General features: G+C 33.3%; 1 protein-coding gene across 3 annotated transcripts in view; it reads left to right on the forward strand.

Moving 5' to 3' along the window:
* LOC135125162 (uncharacterized) overlaps positions 1-23351 on the forward strand; it is a 486443-nt gene that overhangs the window by 416072 nt on the left and 47020 nt on the right. For all 3 annotated transcript variants that reach the window (XM_064050548.1, XM_064050540.1, XM_064050557.1), the window contains one exon: positions 9416-9441. The gene's annotated coding sequence lies outside the window, so the exon portion shown is untranslated. The remainder of the gene's footprint in view (positions 1-9415; positions 9442-23351) is intronic.

A 23351-nucleotide genomic window follows, 5' to 3' on the forward strand; every position in this document is an offset into this window, starting at 1 on the left:
GATCTTCGTTTAACTCTTGTACCAAATGGAATTTGTATGGGTAAAACTGTTCCTTTTTCATTATTGTTTGAATTGATTTTCTACTAACATTGTGATTCAGCGCTAATTGTTGCACTGATGTTTTGGGATTTTCTATTGCATCTAAGAGGACATTAAGGGCATTTTCATCATTTGTAGCAGAAAATTTCAAAATTATCAACGGAAATGAAGGCAATGTTAAATCTTGAGAAAATTTCAATTCTGCCTTTAGTTGACAATTTGAAATATCTGCACTTAAATGATTAAATAATTGTAAGTTTCTCTAACAATCTGGTCATGTCAGTCAGAATAGGTTAGCACCAGTAGGTCAGAGTAGTGTAGGTCACTTTTCAAGTGATGCGCTGATAAACGATCGGTAGTTACGCTAGACTTTTGGGGATGGGCTGAGATTAGAGAAATATAGTAGACAAATTTGAATGCTGTAATTCTAATGTAATGATAGAAGTCGCCAAAATAAGACGTCATTCGTTGTCAAAATATTAAAACAAATACGCAAATTTAGCTGGAAACTTCATGCCTCCCTCTAAATCTAATCACTAGTTATACAGCACAAATATGCATTAACATATTATTATCAGTGCCACCATTAAAACAACCGAACCTCCATTCGTTCCCTGCAACCGACCTCCACCCCATCATCAAAGGATTCCAGCAAACCGGTAGCGTTCAGATCTTGAGTAACAAACTTGGCGCGTCGAACACTCGACACACAGTGCCTTAATTAGGTTGAGGCTAGATAATGAATAGCATGCGGAGGCAGCTCAGTTTTCGACTACACCGACTCCGACGTACAATCAAACAATTCCGAAATATTAATTGTGCCATTCCGGCGTCAAAAAGCCCGCCATACGGGTCTCGTTCCGCCGCGAACGCAATTATTTCGTTGGGTGCATGCGGCAGGCTCTGGAAAAAACGCCGCCAATTGTGGCCACCGCATGGCGGCGGTGTGCGGCGCCGGGAGAGAGGCGTGCGGTAATGAGCCCAGTAATGGGAAGGAGAGGGAATTGCACCGGTCGGCTGATTGCACTGGAGGTAATTATAGGCCTGGCGAGATCGAGGATGCTGTGATTATGGCCGGGGGAAGTAGACGTTCACCTGTTTGTAAAAATAAAGTGGAAGCGTTTCGGGCGATCAAAGACGGCTTGTGCGCCCAAATGGGTCGGCTGGGTCAGTCTGAATTTTTTTGCCGTGTGCGGTAATTCACTCTTTGTTTGTTGCTTGTATTTTTTTTATTTTAGGTGTCGCGGGGATAATAATCTTCTTCACTATTATATATTATATATAGAGAACGGATTTCTAGGTTTAATGCTTTTTGCGAAAAATGTAAGCACTTAAAAACTTTTTTATATCTGTAACTATGATACAATTTGGAGTATTTGACACATTTTTTTATGCTTATTTGCTTTTTTTTCAATTTTATACATATTAAAACTTATATGCTTATTTAATGCTTTTTTCGACGAATATGAGTTTTAATGCATATTTTGTTCAAATGCCGGCCTTGTCGGGATGACAAACACTTGTTAGTTAGGCGTAGCGTATCGTATGCATTTTACCTGGACTTGACCATTGAAGTACACTTACTCAAGACCCTTTCTGTGAATAGGTTGCGGTCGTTTGGGTAATAAAATTTTATTATAGGATTGGAAAAATACTCCATAGATTTTATGACTTTAAATCCTTACTTCCGTTGATAATGAATTAAAGCTTTTAACCAGATGTTCTTTTTCGGCATTTTGCGGCAAGACCGTTGAAGATTTTCTAGAAAAAAGGATTATTGTACCCAACTACCTACCTTAAAATTTTTCTAATGGAAACTTTTAAGTAAATGAACCGTTTATTTCACAACCATCAGTCTATCGCATCTGTCGTAGTACAGTGTTATACGTGGTTCTCCCTTGTTACATGTTGAGTTCTTTTTGGTAATATTACTAATATTTTAAAAGAATGCCGAAAGTAAAATCGACGCCGGATGAGTGGATAAGGGATTTTCCAGAATTAAAATTAGAAAACAACAAAATATTCTGCAGAGCTTGTGTGAAAACCGTAAGCCCACTCATTTTTTTTTATCTATTTTCCTTTGTTAATCCTGTATATGTACGTTGTTTTAGATTCAAAGTGATAAAAAATATAACGTGACGCAACATGTCAGAACGACTCTTCATGTAGAAAGGAAGAAAATGTTTGAAGTTTCTAAAATTAAACAGCAGACCATACATGAATCGGTTGCATCTACTTCCAAAAAAGATGAGTAGTTTCAGTTTAATTTCGATTTATGTAAAATGATGATCCAGTCCAATATACCTTTAAAAAAATTGGAGAAAGGCTCTCTTCAAGAATTCCTTGAAAAACACTGCAATCGACATATTCCGGTAGAAAGTACTCTCCGAAAAAATTATGTAGGCCCAGTGTTTCAGCAAGTTTACAACGAAATTAAACATCGTATTGGAGATAATTATTTATGGTTCGCTGTCGATGAAACAACCGATAGTTGTGGAAGATACGTGGCAAGTTTAATTGTAGGAATCTTAAATGAAAATTTCCCTAGTCGAGGGTATGTAGTAAGTTTGAAAATGTTAGATAAAACAAATGGCAATACGTTTACCAGATTTGTAAATGACATTCTTACGTCACTATTTTTGCCAAATGCCGTACCGGTGAATAAAATTTTATTGATGATCTCGGATGCAGCTCGTTATATGTTGAAAGCAGGGAATAATCTAAAAATATTGTACCCCAATTTAATTCACTCTATTTGCATTGTCCACGGTTTAAACAGAGTGGCTCAAGGCATACGTTTGCAGTTTCCTACTGTTAATAAATTAGTGGCAAATGGTAAAAAGATTTTTGTTAAAGCCCCATTAAGAGTGCAACATTTTAAGGAAAAATTTCCAAACATACCATTGCCCCCAGAGCCGATTATAACGAGGTGGGGAACATGGTTACAGGCCATATTTTATTATGACAAATATATCAAAGAATTTGAGGAAGTAGTTACGGAGTTTAGCGAAGATTCTTCTCAATCGATTAAAGATTGCATAAATATTTTGGAAAACAAAGATTTGCGACAAGATCTAGCTTTTCTAAGAAGCAATTATCAATTCGTATGTGAGATAATAGAAAAGTTAGAAAAACCCAACATGTTGTTGGTAGATGCCATAAACTTAGTGAAAGAATTTAAACAACAAGCAAACGCAGTAAGGGGTGATATTGGTACTAGAGTTTCTCAAAAACTTGACGAAGTGTTAAATAAAAATGCAGGTTTCGGTGTTCTTTCCGACGTTGCTCGTGTTTTACAAGGCCAGAAGGTGGAAAATTTGGAGTTAGATTCAACATTAGTTGCAAGATTCAAATTTTGTTCCAACGAGTGTGGATGTTGAACGCACATTCTCCAATTTTAAACACATTTTAAATGATCGGCGAAAAAATTTTACAGTGGACAACTTGGAATATAGTACAATCATAAATTGTTTTAAAGAAAACTGAAATACGTGTGTAAAATATAAAGTCTAGGGTTATTGTAATACTATTTTATCCAAAGTTCTAAGTAGTGTTCTTTGATTTGTAATATGATTATGTTTTTAATGCTTTTTTGCTTAAAATAAAACTTTTTTATTGAAAATGTTGTGCTTATTTAAGCGCTTATTCTTAATTTTTTTGTGCTTATAAATCCGCTCTCTAATTATATAATATGTTCTTTTGTAGGGCAACTCGGCGTCATTAAGAATTAAGACTTCGATATTTCACATTAATATTAATCACCATTATGCCCGTCGCCTCAGTCCATCATCAAACCTTAATAACCCTCAGTAATAATTTATTAAATTCTCTCCTCCAAGATAACACTTTACATTTTTCCCACTTAATCCGGACGCACCTACTCGCGTTCATCAACCTTAATTCTTATTCCCTCTCTTTGTGCACTTTTACATTCGAAACTTTTAATCTACTTGATGCATCTTTCTGAATTAATTTTTATTCAGAAAGCGTCAATTATGCATATTGCGCGAAAGTTCGCTTACGAAATCCCTTTAAAAATAAAGCCAAGAAAATTCACGCAAATGCATTGTTGGTAAAAAGGAAATTATATTCCGCCGCGTTATTTCACAAGTGCTGCTTGAGACCAACAAAAGGAGGTAGTCATTTGTAAGGGGTACACGGGAAAATTGTCGTTTTGACTTTCAAAGATAACATAAGTACGAGGAGGACTTTTATTTGGGGAGATTTAATAAAAAACGATCGCAAAGCGGTTGCGAGGGGGCTGAATGCGTAAGAACGGTGCTTGTAATGATTCGCACATAAAGGGGAAGATTTGTTTTTATTACATAGCGCACTACAATAATGAGCCTGAGCGAATATGCAACCCGAAATACATTGTGAGAGTTTCGTGGATTTATATTCACAGGTGGAATGAACAGAACGTGAGTCCAGTTGTACGAATATTTTAAAGAGCGGATTTTGGGGTAAAAGAGCCTGAAAATCGCAGAATCAACGCTTTAGGCAATTTTTAGGAAAAATTAATTTTACGCAACTTCTGGTTTTCTTTAAGATGTACGTTTATATTATTATTTTACATAATCAATCTTTTCTTAAAAACTACTGGCCCCGCCCACCCACCCTCTCTTTTCATTGGGGGTATCTCATTTGCCAAAATCAGTCTTTTCTTAGCAGTAGCTGCTAATTATGTTTGAGATGCTTTTGTTGATGATGCATTTCGTCACTGTGGGGTCAAATTCCATAATAACCTAAAATGTTTAATTCAGTTTAGAATTACACAACAAAATTATGAATAAAATAAAGAAACCTTTTTTATATCGCCAAAATGATCGCAATAATACATATATTGCTGCTTCAATCTCTGAACCTTATATCGTCAGAACAGGTTCTGGAGGCAATGGACAACCCGGCAAGGCAAATGCTTTCTTTACGTTGGAAATTAAACCATCGTTCCATTTTAATATTGATTTCGGAGAACTTTAGCTACTAAACTTACGGCGTAAAACCAAAACTGAATTAAGTAAGTTAGGATAAAATATTTCCAGATGTTTGCCACATTTAACCATGAATCCAGCGTCGTCCGTTAGTAGCAGTTTTAGTTTTTCGTATTTAATTCGCTTTGGTCATAATAAATCTATGTTGTCGTTTTTGAATTAACATTATCATTTCAGAAATTGGGTCACAGACCCAATTTAAGTTCGGCTTACATAAGATTCCTTACCTTACCACATATCAAAGTTGCAAATTTGCCCTAATTATGCAACAATGTTAAGTCGGATTTATAAACTTGCTGTTGACGTTTAAGTTCCGGTTGCAGTTGCTGTTCCCACTGACGTTACTTTTAGAGGTGAAAATTGTTAGTTATAAACTCCGTTGCCAAGTTGCCGTTGATAGTAAATTGGATGTTCAATTTTTAGACATGTGTTTCTTGTTGTCGATAAAAGTCTACACATATTAAGAAAAAAAAAGGCAAAATGTAGCCCCGCCCACCCACCCTATTTCGATTGTGATGATTTCTTTCTGCGTCGTGAGTCAAGGGGGCGGAGCTTAACTGCAAAATCTTTATTCCTCTACGAGAAATTAAAAACATGTTTTTGAGTATCGCGTTGTTCAAAGAATAGTATGTATATTTAGAAAAATAAAGTCAAAGATTAGGTACCACCCATACCCGCCCCGATCTCAATTCTCAATCGTGACAAAATTTTCATTAGATTTGAGATCGAGGGGCGGGGCGTAATTGCAAGATCCATATTTGTCTAGAAGAATTTACCATTTTAAAGATGTTTTAAGTTCCTTGTTCGGAATTTAATTGCAAAATCCTTTTTATTTCTCTACAAGAAATTACCATGTAAGACATATTTAAGTGTATCGTGTTATTCAAAGAATACTATGTATTTAAATAGTAATGCAGTTTTCATTCGTTGGCAGACCTAAGGGCGGAGTCTAATTGCAAAATCCGTACCGTTTTAAACGTATTTTAAGTTTCTAATAATAAAAAAATCATCACAATTGAGATGGGGTGGGTGGGCGGGGTTTATATTTTCTCTATTACATACACATGTACATAGTATTCTTTGAGCAACACGAGACTCAAAAACATGTTTTAAATTTCTTGTAAAGAACTAAGTATTTTGCAGTTAAACTCCGCCCCCTTGATTCACGACGAATAAAACAATCGTCACAATTGAGATAGGGCGGGTGGGCGGGCTTACATTATGACTTTTGTTTTAATATATGTAGACTTCTTTTCACAACATGAAACTTAAAACATGTAAGCAATGGAAACTTTGTATAAGGAAAAATTTTGCAATTAGTCTTCGCCCCATAATGGCAAAATCCATATTTCCTTGCAAAAATGTACCATTTTAACCATGATCTACGTTTCTTGTTGTGAAAAGACGGCTATATATATTAAGAAACAAAAAGCCAAAATATAAGCCCCGCCCACCCGCCCTGTCTCTATCTGATGATTTTTTTTTATTCGTCGTAAGCCGAGGGGCGGAGCTTAATTGGAAAATCTTTATTTTTCTAGGAGAAATTACCATCTGAAATGTGTTCTTAAGTAATCGTGGTATACAGAGAAAAGTGAATGTGTAATTAAAAGAAAAAAAAAAAAACAAAATAGAAGCCATACCCATCCACCGCGATCTCAATCGTGATGAATTTTTCATTTGTTGTCAGATCGAGGGGCGGAGCGTAATTGCAAAATCGATATTTCCCTATACAAAGTTACCATTTTAAACATGTCTTAAGTTTCTTGTTGCGGAAAGATTAAGAAAAATAGGCAAAATGTAGCCCCGCCCACCCGCCCTATTTCGATTATTATGATTTTTTATTTTTCATTCGTTGTGGGTCCGAGGGGCGGAGCCTAATTGCTAATTCCATTCTTTCCTACAAAAGTTTACCATTCTAAACATATTTTACCTTTCTTGTTCTGATGTTAAAAAAATATATAAAACCACAACATTGACAAACCGAAAAATTGAAAAAATAAATAAAAATAAATTCCGAAATGAAAAATCGCAAAATCTACAAATTAAAACAAATTAAATTTTCAATTTTTCGCGTTTTCCACTGATTTTTCAACTTTTCGATGTTTCGATTTGTCGATTTTTTGATTTCTTCGATTTTTCTTTTGATTTCTTAATTTTTCGACTTGGACCAAATTAAATTTTTGGCTGCGATTTTTTAACTTTCCGTTTGATTTTTCGACTTTGCAATGTTTCGACTTTACGATTTTTTCGACTTTCCGTTTTCTCGACTTTGTTATTCCTGGACCTTTCGACTTTTTGATTAAACTAAATTTACGATTGTTCGACTTTCCACTGATTTTTCCACTTCGACGTTTCGATTTTACGATTTCTTCGACTTTCCGATTGAATTCTCTATTTTTCAATGTTTCCATTTTTCGATTTTTAATTTTTCAATTTTTCAATCAGTCTTATCTTGGCAAGTCCTAGCCACGGCCACCGGCCCTTTATTTTCCTAGTGAGTAAGTCATCTGCCAAAATCAGTCTTATTTTGGCAAGTACTAGCCCCGCCCACCCGCCTTTTATTTTTTTAAAGAGTAGGTCATCTGCCAAAGTCAGTCTTATCTTGGCAAGTACTAGCCCGCCCTTTATTTTCTTAGAGGGTATGCCATTTGACGTACCCTAAACTGATTTTGGCAAATGACCTACTCTCTAACAAAATAACGGATGGGTGGGCGGGGCTAGTTCTTACTAAGATAAAACTGAAATTGCCAAATGGCATATCTTCGAAGAAAATAACGGGTGGGTGGGCGGGGCCAATACCTGTCAAGATAAGACTAATTTTGCCATATGCCAAATGATATACCCTCTACTCTTTATTTTCTAAGAAAGTATGTTGTTTGACAATATTGCTGATATCTTGACAAGTATTGACCCCGCCCACCCACCCTTGTTTTCCTTGAGAGTAGGTCATTTGCTAAAGTCAGTCTTATTTTGACAAGTACTATATCAAGAAAAAAAAGAGCAAAATGTAAGCTCTTTTAGTTATAATAACTAATCTGTTTTTGAGACGAATAGCAATAAATCTTGTTGACTTAAACGTCGAGAACTATCTTCAACAATGCATAAGTACTGACAGAAAGCCACAGTGTAGAAAGTGATGGCAGCTATTGAAAATATGAGGGTTTCGGTGAACAGGTGACTAAATGGCTTAATATTAGTGGACCTTACCATCTCTATCAAAATTTCATTTTCGTGGAATTAGTGCTGTCAACCACAAAAATGTCTCCCCGACTTTAGAGGATTTTCCTTCAAGTTGGCAGCACTGCACACTACCGCAATTTGATTGGTTGAAAACCCAACGTCAACGGCAACGTAACGGCGAAAGTTTTTAAATCGATTGGAGAAAAATTGATTTGTTTTTAATAACTTAATAACAAAATTATCTAACGACTCAGTGATTATACTTACAATTTTTCCACAGGCTTTACAGAACAATTCGCCATTTTCTATTTTGACTTTGGGCATTTTTAAAAATGGTAAAACACTAAATTAAAACACTTTTACACTTTTGAATATCATTTTAGGAAAACCCAACACGAACGAATTGATACAGGAAGAGAACTCGAAAATAAAGTTGTAGGAGGGCTTGGTGTATGTAACGCATCAAAGCTCTTCCTAGAAAAACAAGAGATAATTTGAGTCTGGTTCTGTATGTTCTATATGTGCAATAAAGTTTGTTCTTTGATGCTTTACGCAGAAAAATAGATTTTTAGTACTATAGTTTTACCTGTAATGTTTTCTGGTTGTCACTAAACTCGTTCAAAGCGCCATTCGGGGTAGACGTGCGACCGGAAAGATATTGTGTTTTGAGGGAAGTTTTCGCTTCCAAACTGGCTACTACGAACTGATAATTGCAGGTTAGGGGGCATTAGAGCCTAGATCGTAAATGATAAGTACCACGTAGGGCCGCGGAGGCCCGATCAGGCCGAAGATAAGCCTGACACACTTTTCAAGAATGAGCCACAATTTCGTAAATTATTCATCGATAGCCCCTACCCCCGAAATAACCAAACAATCACTTTGCATAAAACCCGGTGAGTCCGTGATCGCCGCCCCTGCGAAATCCTGAGCGATATTTACCTACCTGTTCCGTGAATCGCAGGTCAGCATGACTATTTCATCAGAAAAGGGGCAAAGCGCCGCTCGTAAAGAAGCAAAGACAGCTTTTTTTCATGTTGTGTTTGCATTTAAATGTACGTTTTGCGCAAATGTTTGGTAATAATTTATTAGACGACGGCACGTTCGATTTAACAGTGGATGGCTCTTGTGCATGCTTGATGCGCCGTTTACACGGCTCGAGGACGAATCGAGGACGGTTTTGATTCAGCTTGGTTTTTTTGTTGCAGATCCTGAACTCGCCGCCGTGGATGGGGTAAGTTTAATTAAAAACGATGGGGCGTAATTGATCGGCGGCGGCGTTGGAGAAAAATTCGACAAATATAGGGGATTTATTGGGGCTAGGAGCGCCCTCAGAGTGGGTAGTTTCTCTTCGCATCCACTTACATCGTTTTGCTCATTTCTAGTCATCTTTCACTGTCATGTGTACGGAAGGTGTATTTATCTGCGTCGGGGTATTGATTAGTGGGTAATTTATACAGGGTGGGCGAACCGAAATGACAACGAAACAGACGCTGCGAAATTTCTAGCTGTCTCGGACTTTCACAGCTCGCAGGCCACGATAGTACACGTTTTTTGAACAAAAATTGACACAGACGACAGACAGACAGACACCACGTAACGCAAAATCGTTAATAATTCCACCATATTCTAGCAAACTTTTAACTAAATAAACGCTCTGCCTAAAAAATCGTTTAGTGCGTCAATTTTGACTAAAAACGCGTGTAATCCATCAACATGGAAGCGTGTTTGGGCGTAGTTTCCAGCGGCAAGTTTCTGCTGTTTAATGTGAGTTTTTTGTGTCGGCCTCAGTTTTGAGTAGTCCATATGACGTTCCTTTTAACATTCATGACCTGAACTATTGATTTAGTAACCCTCTAACTAACTTCTGACCTTTCTGTTTAGCAGCCGCAGCCGCGTCCAGCCCTCCCAGCAAAAAATATCCGTGTCAAAGAACAAAATCGTCCCGGCATTGGGGCAAGATTTTTGCGGAGGTTCGTCTGCAGCGTCGGGTAATTTACGTAGCACGCAGTAACAGGGGTTCGAGGATAAATAGACGCTCAGTCAGAAGCGGAAATGAAGTAATCTCGAAACAATTGCGTTTCGCCTACGCAAGGGTCACTAAATATGATGTAGATGAGCGTCTGTATTTGTTCGACACGGCCGGGGTCCCGATAAAATCTCCGTTGTCTCGATTTTTCCGGCGTCAGGTTTTTCGGCGACGAATTTGTTTAGTTGATAATTTTCAGTTCGTTTAAGGCTCGGAGACATCCCACTTGACTTGATTCCGCTATAAGGGCGGCATTGTGTCGTACTACGTGCTTTTGACGTCACGGTGACAAAGTGCCTCCGCACAGCTACAAGTGATGCTTCCTGGAGGAGCGACGAAGAAAAATAACACTCGTGAGGGAAATAATATGCGCTGATTTATTCGCTTTGCTCTTTGTTCGCTCTGTCATTAGCTAATGCCCCAATCTAGATATATGGCGCGGAGCGATTATTACTAATACACATGACTGTTAGCCGAGGGTATTATGTATTAAATTGCTTTCATCTGTATCTAAAGGGTGGCTCAATTAAAAGGGAATTATTGTGGGCGGGGTGAGTGACTGGGGAAATTACCTGAGGAGGAGGATTCGAAAATTGGTTACAAAGGAGATTAATTAACAACAATTACGCCTTTATTTCTATCATTTCATTGCATCAGTAATCACTAACACGTGAACAACACGTCACTAAACAGCCTTGAGTAACAGTTAGTATCCAAAGGTTTTTGTCATGTCGTCGTTCTAGTGACCAAATAAATGTAAATACATAAATTCGTTCCTTACTACGTCCCTCTTCACTTTCAGTTATTATTATTATTATATTAGGCTGATTCACAAACCACAAGTACAATATTATTTTATAAATTTTAAGTAGCATTTACCAGCAAAATTTTTAGGGAACGTCATCACATCATTGATGGGGATGATTAGACAAAAATATCCCCACAATTTGACAACAATTAGTCCAGTAGTTTCGGAGTTCTCTGTCTAATAAATATTGACATAGGCGACCGACAAAAAGCAAAAGACTTACCTATATTTTCATACTCTACGGATCATGAAACGTCCATAAAACATGAAATTAACCGTTCGCCCGATGAATCCTACTCGTATTACAATATTTTCTTAGCTTACGCTCTAAACTAGAAAAGTAGCTGAATACAGCAATGGAAACGCCATAATCAAATTTCAGGATCGATTTAAAAAAGCTTGAGATCTGTGCTTGACGTTAAAGGGATAGTCCTTCTAATGAACAGAAGAAAAAGTTCTAGAAGAATTCTATTTTCAAAGTAGATTGAAACGAGTGAAATTTTCTGTCTAGAAACTAGAAGGAATATAAAAACTTTGATTTTTACCAAAAACTGCACTCAAAAAAAAAACGGTATTTTAAAAATATTCTAGAAACTTTTTTGTCTGCAATGAAATACGTTACAAGAATTTTGGTAGCAGTATGTAGTTCTAGAAGAAATTAGAGACGAGAAAACGTGTAAGAATTTTAAATTCAAAAAGAGAACATTGTTGCAGAGATAATTTAAATAATTTAAGTCAAAACATATTCTAGAATGTAGCAAGATAGAATAAAAAGATAGTCGAGATAAACTTGAGAAGATTTCAAAAGGTTTTTTCAAAATGTGAAAAGGTAAAAGTCTATCGAATTTTTGTCTTCAGTGAGAAAAGTTAGAAGCATTTTGGTAGAAGTACGCAATTCTAGAAGATTTCTATTTAGAGAGGGGTAGACGTGGAATAATTTTAAATTCAAGGAGGGAACGGTGTCGAAGACATAATTTAAATAATTTAAGTCAAAAAATATTCTAGAACGAAGAAATATAAAATAGAAAGTTACTCAAGATAAACTTGAAAACGTTTTAAAGGGTTCTGAAAATGAGAGAAGGTAAAGGAATTTCGAAAATTACATGAATTTTAGGTAGCAGCATCCAATTCTAGAAGAGTTCTACTTCGGAAGAAGTACACATGAAATGATTTTAAATTCAAAGAGGGAACGGTGCGAAGACAATTTAAATAACTAAGTCAAAGATATTCTAGAATGTAGAAATATAGAATAAAAAGTTATTGGAGATAAACTTGAGAAAATTTCAAAACGTTTTTTGAATATGCGAAAAAGTAAAAGTATATAGAATTTTGTGTTCAATGAGAAAACTTAGAAACATTTTGGTAGAAGTACGCAATTCTAGAAGATTTCTATTTAGAGTAGGGTAGACGTGGAATAATTTTAAATTCAAGGAGGGAACGGTGTCGAAGACATAATTTAATTAACTTAAGTCAAAAATATTCTAGAATTTAGAAGAATATAGTAGAAAGTTAGTCAAGAGAAACCTAAGAAAATTTCAAGAGGTTTTCTGAAAATAATAAAAGTTAGAAGAATTTTGCTAGCAGTAGACAATTCTAAAAGATTTCTATTAAAAAGGAAGGAAACTTGGATTACTTCTAAATTTAAGTGGCGAACGATGCTGCAGATTTATTTACTTTATTTGAATCATTTTAGCGAAAGAATATTCTAGAATCTAGAAATTTAGAATAGAAAGTTACTCAAAATAAACTTAAGAATATTTCAAAGGGTTTTAAGAAAATGAGGAAAGGTAAAAAAATTTCGAAATTTGTTTGGCATGAGAAAGGTTAGAAGAATTTTGGTAGAGGTATATAATTCTAGAAGAGTTTTATTTAGAAAGAAGTAGGCGTGCAATAATTTCAAATACAAGGAGGAACAGTGCTGAAGAAATAATTTGAATAATTTAAGTCAAAAAATCTTCTAGAATCTAGAAAGATAGAGTGGAAAGTTAGTTAAGAGAAACTTAATAAAATTTCAAGAGGTTTTCTAAAAATAAGAAAAGTTAGAAGAATTTGCTAGCAGTAGACAATTCTAAAAGATTTCTATTAATAAGGAAGGAAACTTGGATTACTTGTGAACGATGCTGCAGATATACTTAATTTGAATCATCTTAGTGAAAGAATATTCTAGTATATAAAAAATTAGAATAGAAAGTTACTCAAAATAAACTAAGAATATTTGAAAGGGTTTTAAAAAAATGAGGAAACGTAAAAGAATTTCGAAATTTGTCTGGCATGAGAAAAGTTAGCAGTATTTTGGTAGGAGTATGTAATTCTAGAAGAGTTTTATTTAGAAAGAAGTAGACGTGCAATAATTTCAAATTCAAGGAGGAGCAGTGCTGAAGAAATAATTTGAATAATTAAAGTCAAAAAATCTTCTAGAATCTAGAAAGATGGAGTGGAAAGTTCGGCAAGAGAAACTTAAGAAAATTTCAAGAAGTTTTCTGAAAATAATAAAAGTTAGAAGAATTTTGCTAGCAGTAGACAATTCTAAAAGATTTCTATTAAAAAGGAAGGAAACTTGGATTACTTCTAAATTCAAGTAGCGAACGATGCTGCAGATATATTTACTTAATTTGAATCATTTTAGCGAAAGAATATTCTAGAATATAGAAAAATAGAATAGAAAGTTACCCAAAATAAACTTAAGAATATTTCAAAAGGTTTTAAGAAAATGAGAAAAGTTAAAAGAATTTCTAAATTTGTCAGGAATGAGAAAAGTTAGAAATATTTTGATAGAAGTATGTAATTCTAGACGAGTTCTATTTAGAAAGGCGTAGACGTGGAATAATTTTAAATTCGAGGGAATGGTGCTGAAGAAATAATTTGAATAAATTAAGTCAAAGAATATTCTAGTTAAAAGAATTCTGCTAGCAGTAGACAATTATTCTAAAAATTTCTATTAAAAAGGAAGGAAACTTGGATTACTTCTAAATTCAAGGACTGAACGATGCTGCAGATATATTTACTTAATTTGAATCACTTTAGCGAAAGAATATTCTAGAATCTAGAAAAATAGAATAGAAAGTTACTCACAATAAACTTAAGAATATTTCAAACGGTTTTAAGAGAATGAGGAAAGGTAAAAGAATTTCGAAATTTGTCTGACATGAGAAAAGTTAGAAGTATTTTGGTAGAAGTCTGTAATTTTAGAAGAGTTTTATTTAGAAAGAAGTAGACGTGCAATAGTTTCAAATACAAGGAGGAACAGTGCTGAACAATTAATTTGAATAACTTAAGTCAAAAAGTGTTCTAGAATCTAGAAAGATAGAGTGAAAAGTTAGTCAAGAGAAAATTAAGAAAATTTCAAAGGGTTTTCTAAAAATAAGAAAAGTTAAAAAAATTTTGCTAGCAGTAGACAATTCTAGAAGGGTCCTATTAAAAAGGAAGGAAACATAGAATACATTTAAATTCAGGGAGCAAACGGTGCTGCAGATATAATTTTAACAATTGTAGTGAAAGAATATTCTATAATCTAGAAAAATCGAATAGAAAGTTACTCAAGATAACCTTAAGGATATTTCAAATGATTTTCAGAAAATAAGAAAAGGTAAAAGAATTTCTAAATTTGTCCGGAATGAGAAAAGTTAGAAATATGTTGGTAGAAGTATGTAATTCTAGAAGAGTTCTGTTTAGAAAGTACTAGACGTGGAATAATTTTAAATTCAAGAAGGCAACGATGCGGAAGAAATAATTTGAATAACTTAAGTCAAAGAGTATTCTAGAATATAGAAAAATAGAGTAGAAAATTAATCAAGAGAAATTTAAAAAGATTTCAAAAGGTTTTCTGAAAATAATAAAAGTTAGAAGAGTTTTGCTAGCAGTAGACAATTCTAAAAGATTTCTATTAAAAAAGAAGGAAACTTGAATTACTTCTAAATTCAAGTAGAGAACGATGCTGCAGATATATTTACTTAATTTGTATCATTTTAGCGAAAGAATATTCTAGAATCTAGAAAAATAGAACAGAAAGTTAGTCAAAATAAGCTTAAGAATATTTCAAACGGTTTTAAGAAAATGAGGAAAGGTAAAAAAATTTCGAAATTTGTCTGACATGAGAAAGATTAGAAATATTTTGGTAGAAGTATGTATTTCTAGAAGAATTTTATTTAGAAAGAAGTAGACGTGCAATAATTTCAAAAACAAGGAGGAACAGTGCTGAGAAAATAATTTGAATAATTTAAGTCAAAAAATCTTCTAGAATCTAGAAAGATAGAGTGGAAAGTTAGTCAAGAGAAACTTGAGAAAATTTCAAGAGGTTTTCTGAAAATACTAAAAGTAAGAAGAATTTTGCTAGCAGTAGACAATTCTTAAAGATTTCTATTAAAAAGAAGGAAACTTGGATTATTCTAAATTCAAGGAGTGAACGATGCTGCAGATATACTTAATTTGAGTCATTTTAGTAAAAGAATATTCTAGAATCTAGAAAAATCATCGAATAGAAAGTTATTCAAGATAACCTTAAGAATATTTCAAAGGGTTTTCAGAAAATGAGAAAATTTAAAAGAATTTCTAAATTTGTCAGGAATGAGAAAAGTTAAAAATATTTTGGTAGAAGTATGTAATTCTAGAAGAGTTCTATTTAGAAAGAAGTAGACGTGGAATAATTTTAAATTCAAGGAGGGAATGGTGCTGAAGGAATAATTTGAATAACTTAAGTCAAAGAATATTCTAGGATTTAGAAAAATATAGTAGAAAGTTAGTCAAGAGAAAATTAAGAAAATTTCAAGAAGTTTTCTGAAAATACTAAAAGTAAGAAGAATTTTGCTAGCAGTAGATAATTCTAGAACAGTTCTGTTAAGAAGGAAACATGGATTACTTCTAAATCCAAGAAGTGTACGATGCTACAGATATACTTAATTTGAATCATTTTAGTGAAACTATATTCTAGAATCTAGAAAAATAGAATAGAAAGTTACTCAAGATGAACTTAAGAATATTTCAAAGGGTTTTCAGAAAATAAGAAAAGGTAAAATAATTTCCAAATTTGTCTGGAATGAGAAAAGTTAGAAGTATTTTGGTAAAAGTATGTAATTTTACAAGAGTTCCACTTAGAAGGAAGTAGACGTAGACTAATTTTAAAGTCAAGGAGGAAATGGTGCTGAAGAAATAATTTGAATAACTTAAAGCAAAGAATATAGAAAGACAGAGTAGAAATTTAATCAAAACCAACTTGAAATGTAAAATATATCGAATTTTTGTCTGGAATGAGAAAGGTTAGAAATATTTTGGGAGAAGTATGTAATTCTAAAAGAGTTCCACTTTGCAAGAAGTAGACGTGGAATAATTTTAAATTCAGGGAGGGAACGGTACTGTAGGTATAATTTCACTAACTTAAGTCGGAAAATCATCTAAAATCTAGAAAAATAGAATAGAAAATTAGCCAAGATAAACCTAAAAATATTTCAACAAATATTTTAAAGGGAAAAAAGGTAAAAAAAATTCGAAATTTGTCCGAAATGAGAAAAGCTAGAAGAATTTTGGCAGCAATATACGATTTTCAAGAGATTTTGGGAAACAGGAATCAATTCTCTCACAATTTATTCGACTAACAGAATTTACACGATATTACTATATTTTACAATAGTACAATCGTATACAATTACAATATTAGTATCTAAACATAAATATAAATAACTGACAGAGTTCATCGTGTGCACCAATCGCCAACTTTTTCCCCACTTCAAGCCTCACAGCACCTCACGAAAAGGTATCTTGGCGTCTCCCCGCTAAAATTTTAATATCGCAAGCCGCCGAACTTTTCCGCATTCTCCTATCTAACAATCCATAAAATTAAACCACACGGATTCGTTCTAAACTCTAGAAAAAGTTCATCCGGCTTTTACCGCCTGTATTCATTAACAGGCTTCCCTCTTCGTGTTAAGCGAATTAAAAAACAGTGGAAGCTTCATTAACTTTTCATTGTCTTAATTCCGTATCGAATTATAACGCATTTACTTTCGACTTAACAAATTTCGGCCGCTACAGATACCGCCAACAATGGTACAAATTTGAAATTCGCAGAATTACTGCGCTAATTGTCTTCTAAATGCTCACACATTTGAATATCCTTTCAACTCCTCATTGAATAAATGTTTGCATTGAAGCCGATGGATAATTAGTTATTTGAAGCTGGCCTCGCAAAAAACCGGAAACAAAGGAGCTCGGAAAGAGCGACGCTGTAGCAGGTCGGGTGGCTTAATTTCAACTATATTAACGAGGACGAAATATAAATAAACACGAATCAGCAATTACCGCAATTTACAAATTAATTAGGCTCGGATGTCTGCTTCTTGAAGCAAACGTTGCAAGTTCTTCATAAATTGGGTGTGGGTGGTTTTGTGACCGTTATAAAGTACCACCAAGAATAAACAATTAAATACTCTTATAATTCAAGTCGCTTTGAAACGCGTCCCGAGAGTTCATCAATTATAAGCAAACAGAACAAATAATATGAATAAAACAACGGCCGGGTAATAAATTAAGACTTTGAAATAACAAATTTAATTAGTTTGGAAGTTATTTGAAAAGAAATATGAAACTTACTTCTAGACAATGCTCTCCACAATCCGCATAATGCTAATTTTGCCAAACAAAAACTAATTAAATTAGTTCCACACAAACAATTTTGTGTAACTTAAAGTTTCTTTTGCATGCAGCTTTGCTTGCAGTTGGAAATGCGAATCCCTTGCAACAATCACAGTTTATTGTTTTTAATTAAGATTTCATACTCGGGCTCGGTTCTGGATTGCTAAGAAATAAACTTACGGGAAAATTAATTATCGCGCTGTGAAGTAGTTAAAAAAACACATAAACGTAACTTTCAAAAAAAATAGTCGTGAATCACTTTTAGTAAGGGAGTATTGTGACGGACAAGTTTGTTGTTATCAGTTTTCGTTTAATTTTATGACGATTTTTTTTTGGAGCGGGTTAGCTGTGTATGTTTGCGGTGGTGCGAACCGCGATTAGCATCCCCAGCTAAATGCACACCTCGGAATACCTAATAATTATCCATTTCCCAATTATAACGCACTCCAAAGTTTTTTAATTAAATTTTGCCAGAGTTTAGGTTTATGTGTTTATTATCGCCCCGCGTTTGAAATTGTTAGAGATTGCGAGATTAACTCCACCTTTCCCTTTTATTTATGGGCGAAATATGCGCGCCTTCTTCCTCAGGTTGAGCGGAATAAATTCAGGGATGTCGTCGCGGTTTCCAGAAAAAGACTTGTACGCTAAGCCGATTTCCAGTTGTAAATTCAAGTCAAGCGGCTTAACGTTATCAATCACATGGCTTTTATAATCCGCGGACGCGCTTCAGCAAAAGTAAACATTCTGATAATTCACCGTTTTTGCCTCCGAGGAGACACGTCACGGTTTAATAGCGCCAGGACACTTATTATCGTCGCGCTTCGACGAGCCGGACTTTTTCGCTTATTTGTACAGCGTTCATTAGAGGCCGGCCCGCGCATAATGGAATTCCTCCGTTTTCTAGAAATAGTACAAAAGCTTCATTTAAACAATAACAGAGCTCGCTCCATAATGCAAGCACCCGAGCGAAAACTCCTGCATATTCGCCGGCTGTCAAGGCGCGTCTTCGACCCGAGCTTTTTCGACGGAAAAGCTGGGTCACAATGGCGCCGGAAACGATATTTATCGGTGCGCGCCGACTTTCCAGAAAACAATTTTCCGAACACAATTGACCGACGATAACTGACCGAGACGCATTTTTCCGAAACACCAATTTACTCGGGGTGTGATGGAGAAATCTATCCGAGCTCGATCCGGCTCAAAAGTCAAAAATCAAAGAGCTTGGAGCTGTCGCAAGCAAACTGGCAATTTGCAGGTACGGGACAAAAACGTACACGTCCGGACATGGTCTAGCAACAGAAATGCGATATCCGGAAAACTTCTAGTGCACACTAACTTGTCATTTCTGAGATATACGTGAGAGGTTATTAGGTGTTCTGAAACGTCAACAAATTTTGGTTAAAACTGCGTAAACTCACGTCAAGGCAGTTTCTCGTCTCATCAATTTTCTATTTTACTCATCAAAATCCTACATTAGTGTGATTGAAGATAAACCGTCCACAAATTGTTGTTTGTCATGAAAATAGCGCTGGGATTGGGTAATCAGACTTTGATTTCAATAATCATACATCATAAGCATTCCGCCAAGCATTTTGTTAGCGTTAATGATTGGTCTCATTCCAGTTTAACTATGCACGCAGACTGTGAATAACACATACTTTCCATATCTGGAAGCTTTTTGAACAAAAGCTCCCTATGAATACAAATGAAAAACGTTCCTTCAAGGAAAGAAACGCAATTATAACAGTTCTACTTAGGGAAAATGTTGTTGTGTTATTTAAGGTAAGAAGCGCGTCCGGATTTGCATAACGGTAAGGAAACATTTCTAAAAATAGTTCGGCAGACTGCAAATTATGTAAAGCAAAATTTATTAACTTAATAAGCTTGAGTTTGTTCTTGATCTTTGTTAGAATATGCTTTGAGAATAACTTTCCAAAGAGTTGCAGTGGAAAGGAAAGTTTCTCAAATTTCTAAAGTAACCACGTCGTAAAATAATTAGGAAAAAAACACACTATGTAGATTAGTTGCAAACTCTACTCGCAGTCAGTTATGCACACTTCAAACACTCTCTTTGAAATTATTAAAAGCAATTAATTTTTATGGACTGGAAGTTTGCTTTTAGGAAACTAAATTTTAAAAAATTTAATAGTAATAGGCGTTATTTAAAATATGCAACGAAAGTAAACACAAATTTGTGACTCACGCCAATGTCGACTCGAAGTGTTCAGGATTTCTGCGGGAAATAGTTATTATTTAGCTACTTTTATTTACATCTATCACATCTCACCCGTTTGACTCGTCCTAAATTTTTTTGGGAAAGTCCAGTTATTTTTATGTTTTACAAAATTGTGTTCTATTTTGGTAGATATTTTTTACTTTTAAAAAGCTCTCAGTGATCGAAAAATCGAAACAGTAAAAAATTGAATTGTTGAAGAATAAAAAATTTTAAAAATCGAAAAATTACAATATCGAAACATTAAAAAACTAGGAATTGAAAAGTTCCCAGAACTGATAATGTTGATAAAAATTGAGAAATCGAAAACTTAAAAATCGGGAAATCTAAAAATCGAAAAGTGGAAAAATTTTCAAAATTGACCAACCAAGATGGCAACATTACAAAATCGAAAAATTAAAAATAACATTGGAAAATCGAAAATTTCAAAATTCCGAAAATTGAAAAATTAAAATTAGAAGAACTGAAAACTGGAGAAATCGAAAACCCTAAAATTTAAAAACTGAACAGTTAAAATATCGAAAAAGTTGAAAATTTGAAAAATCTAAAGTTTAAAAACGAAAAATTGAAAATCCAAAAAGTAAACAGTCGAAAAATCATTATTCAGAATTCGAAAAATCGAAATATGTACTAAAAAATTCCAAAACTCAAATATCGAAAAATTGAAAAATAGGAGAAAATTGAAGAATCGAAGAACTGAAAAATTATAAAATTGAACGATATATCGAAAAATTGGAAATAAAAAATTTGAAAATTGATAAATCAAAAAGTTAAAAAAGTAAAATCGAAAATCGCAAGCTTAAAAGAAAAGTCAAAAACTTGAAAAATTGAAGAACTAGAGAACTGAAAAATTGAAACTTTGTAAAGTCGAGAAATGGGAAACTCAAAAAAGAGATTCATTGAGAAATCGGGAAATTGAAGATTCAGAAACATCAAAATTTGAAAAATTAAATAATATGAAGAACGGAAAAATCGAAAAATAAAAAAATTAAAATATTGGAAAATTAAAATGTAAAATTGAAAAATTGAAAAACTGAAAATTCAACAAATCGAGAAATCGAAACTGCAAGATGAAAAAAAATTAGAAAATTGAAAAATCGGAAAATTCAGAAATCGAAAAATCAAAAGATCAAGAAATCTAGGAGTGGAAAAATCGAAAAATCGAAAATTTGAAACATTGAAAAATTCAAATATAGAAAATTGGAAATTCGAGAAACCCAAACATGAAAAAATCAAAAAAATAAAAATTTTAAAATCTAAAATCCAAAAATTGAGAAAAGTCAAAATATTAAGAGATCCCAAACCTCAAATATCGAAAAACTGAAAAATACAAGAATTGAAGAGTCGAAAACCTCAAAAATCACAAAATTGAAAGAATATCCAAAAATTGGGAAATTAAAAAAAATTGAAAAACTGAGAAATGAAAAAGTCAGAAAAGCAAAGTCGAAAAATCGCAAATTTATAAAATCGAAAAATTAAAAAATCAAAGCTGAAAAATCGAAAATTCACGAACTGAAGAACTGAAAGATCGAAGCTTTGCTAAAACGAGAATTGGGGAAAATCAAAAAATAGATTATTTGAAAAATCGGAAAACTGAAAATTCAGAAACGTCAAAATTTGAAAAATTAAGAAATATTAAAGAACTGAAAAATCGAAAAATGAAAAAATCTAAAATTTAAAACAATGAAAAATGAAAATATCGTAAAAACGAAAAATGGAGAAATCTAAACATTAAAAAATAAAAAAAAATGCAAATTCTAAAATCTAAAATTAAAAAATCAAAACACCGAAGCAAATCAACAAATCGAGAAATCGTAACTCAAAAATTAAAAAGAAAGGAAAATTGAAAAATCGGATAATTCAATAATCGAAACATCGAAAAATCGAAAAGCCGAAAAGTAAAAAATCGAAATTCAAAAACTGAGATATCGAGAAATCGAAAAATCCAAAGATTGAAAAATCGAAGAATCGAAAGTCGGGAAGTCGAAAAATCGAAAAACCGGGAAATCGAGAAATCGAAAAGTAAAAAATCGAAAAATTGAAAAAACAAAAATCTGAAAAATCGAAAAATTGAAGAATTGGAGAACTAAAAGATCGAAACTTTGGGAAGTCGAGAAATGGGAAAATCAAAAAATAGATTAATTGAGCAATCGGAATACTGAAAATTCGGAAACGTCAAAATTTGAAATATTAAAAGATATTGAAGAACTGAAAAATCGAAAAATAAAGAAATCGGAAATTAAAAAATTTGGACAATTGAAAAATCGAATAATTCAAAAATCGAAACATGGACAAATCGAGAAGTCGAAAAATCGAAAAATTGAGAAAAGTTAAAAATGGAAAAATTGATAATTCGTGAGATTGAACAACCTAAAGATCGAAACAACTGAATCTCGCTAATCTGGACCTCAAAAATTAAAAAATCGAAAATTTAAAAATTCGGAAAATTGAAAAATTCGGAAAATTGAAAAATGAAAACACAAGTGAAAACTCAAAAAATCGAAAAATCTAGAATTTTAAAAATGAAAAATTAAAACATCGAATAGTTGAAAAATCTAAAGTTCAATGAACAAAAAACTGAAAATCCAAAAAATTAAAAATCGAAAAATCGAGAAGTCGAAGAAACGAAATGTTGAAAAATCCCAAAACTGAAAGAAAAATTCAAGAATTGAGAAACTAAAAAATTGGAAAATTGAGAAATCGAAAAACCAAAAATGCAAAATCGAAAATTCGAAGAATTGAAGAACTGAAAATCGAAACTTGGAGAAGTCGGGAAGTGGGAAAGGAAAAAAATAGATTAATTGGGAAATCGAAAAACTGAAAATTTAGCAATGTTAAAATTTGAAAAATTGAAATATTGAAGAACTGAAAAATTATAAAAATCGAGAAATCGAAAAATCTGAGATTTAAAACATCGAACAATTAAAATTTCGCAAAATTGGAAAATCGATAAATCCAAATATCAAAAAATAAAATTTCGAAAATCTAAAATTTAAAAAGGAAAAAATTGAAAAATCGACAAATCTAGAAATCGAAATTCCAAAATTTAAAAAATTGAAAAATTGGATAACTGAAAGATGGAAACATGAAAAAATTCAAAAACTGAGACATCGACAAATCGAAAAATCAGATGATCGAGAAATCGAGTAGCCGAAAGCCGAGAAGAAAACGTGAAATTGAAAAGTTAATGAATCGAAAAATTGAACCATCTAAACATCGAGACATCTGAATTCAATAAATCGAGAAATCAAAAAATTCAAAAACCCAAAAATTTTAAAAAAGAAAAATTGGAAAATCGGAAACTGAAAAATTGAGAAATTTGAAAAAATTGGACATATAGAAGAACTGAAAACTCGACAAATCGAAAAGCCTAGAATTTTAAAAACTGAAAAATTAAAACATTGAAAAGTTGAACAATTAAGAAATCGAAGTATAAAACAGCTGAAAAAT

Source organism: Zophobas morio, unplaced genomic scaffold (genome assembly GCF_036711695.1).
Source record: "Zophobas morio isolate AGI-343-1 ecotype UQ-CSIRO unplaced genomic scaffold, CSIRO_AGI_Zmor_V1 ptg000002l, whole genome shotgun sequence".
NCBI lineage: Eukaryota > Metazoa > Arthropoda > Insecta > Coleoptera > Tenebrionidae > Zophobas > Zophobas morio.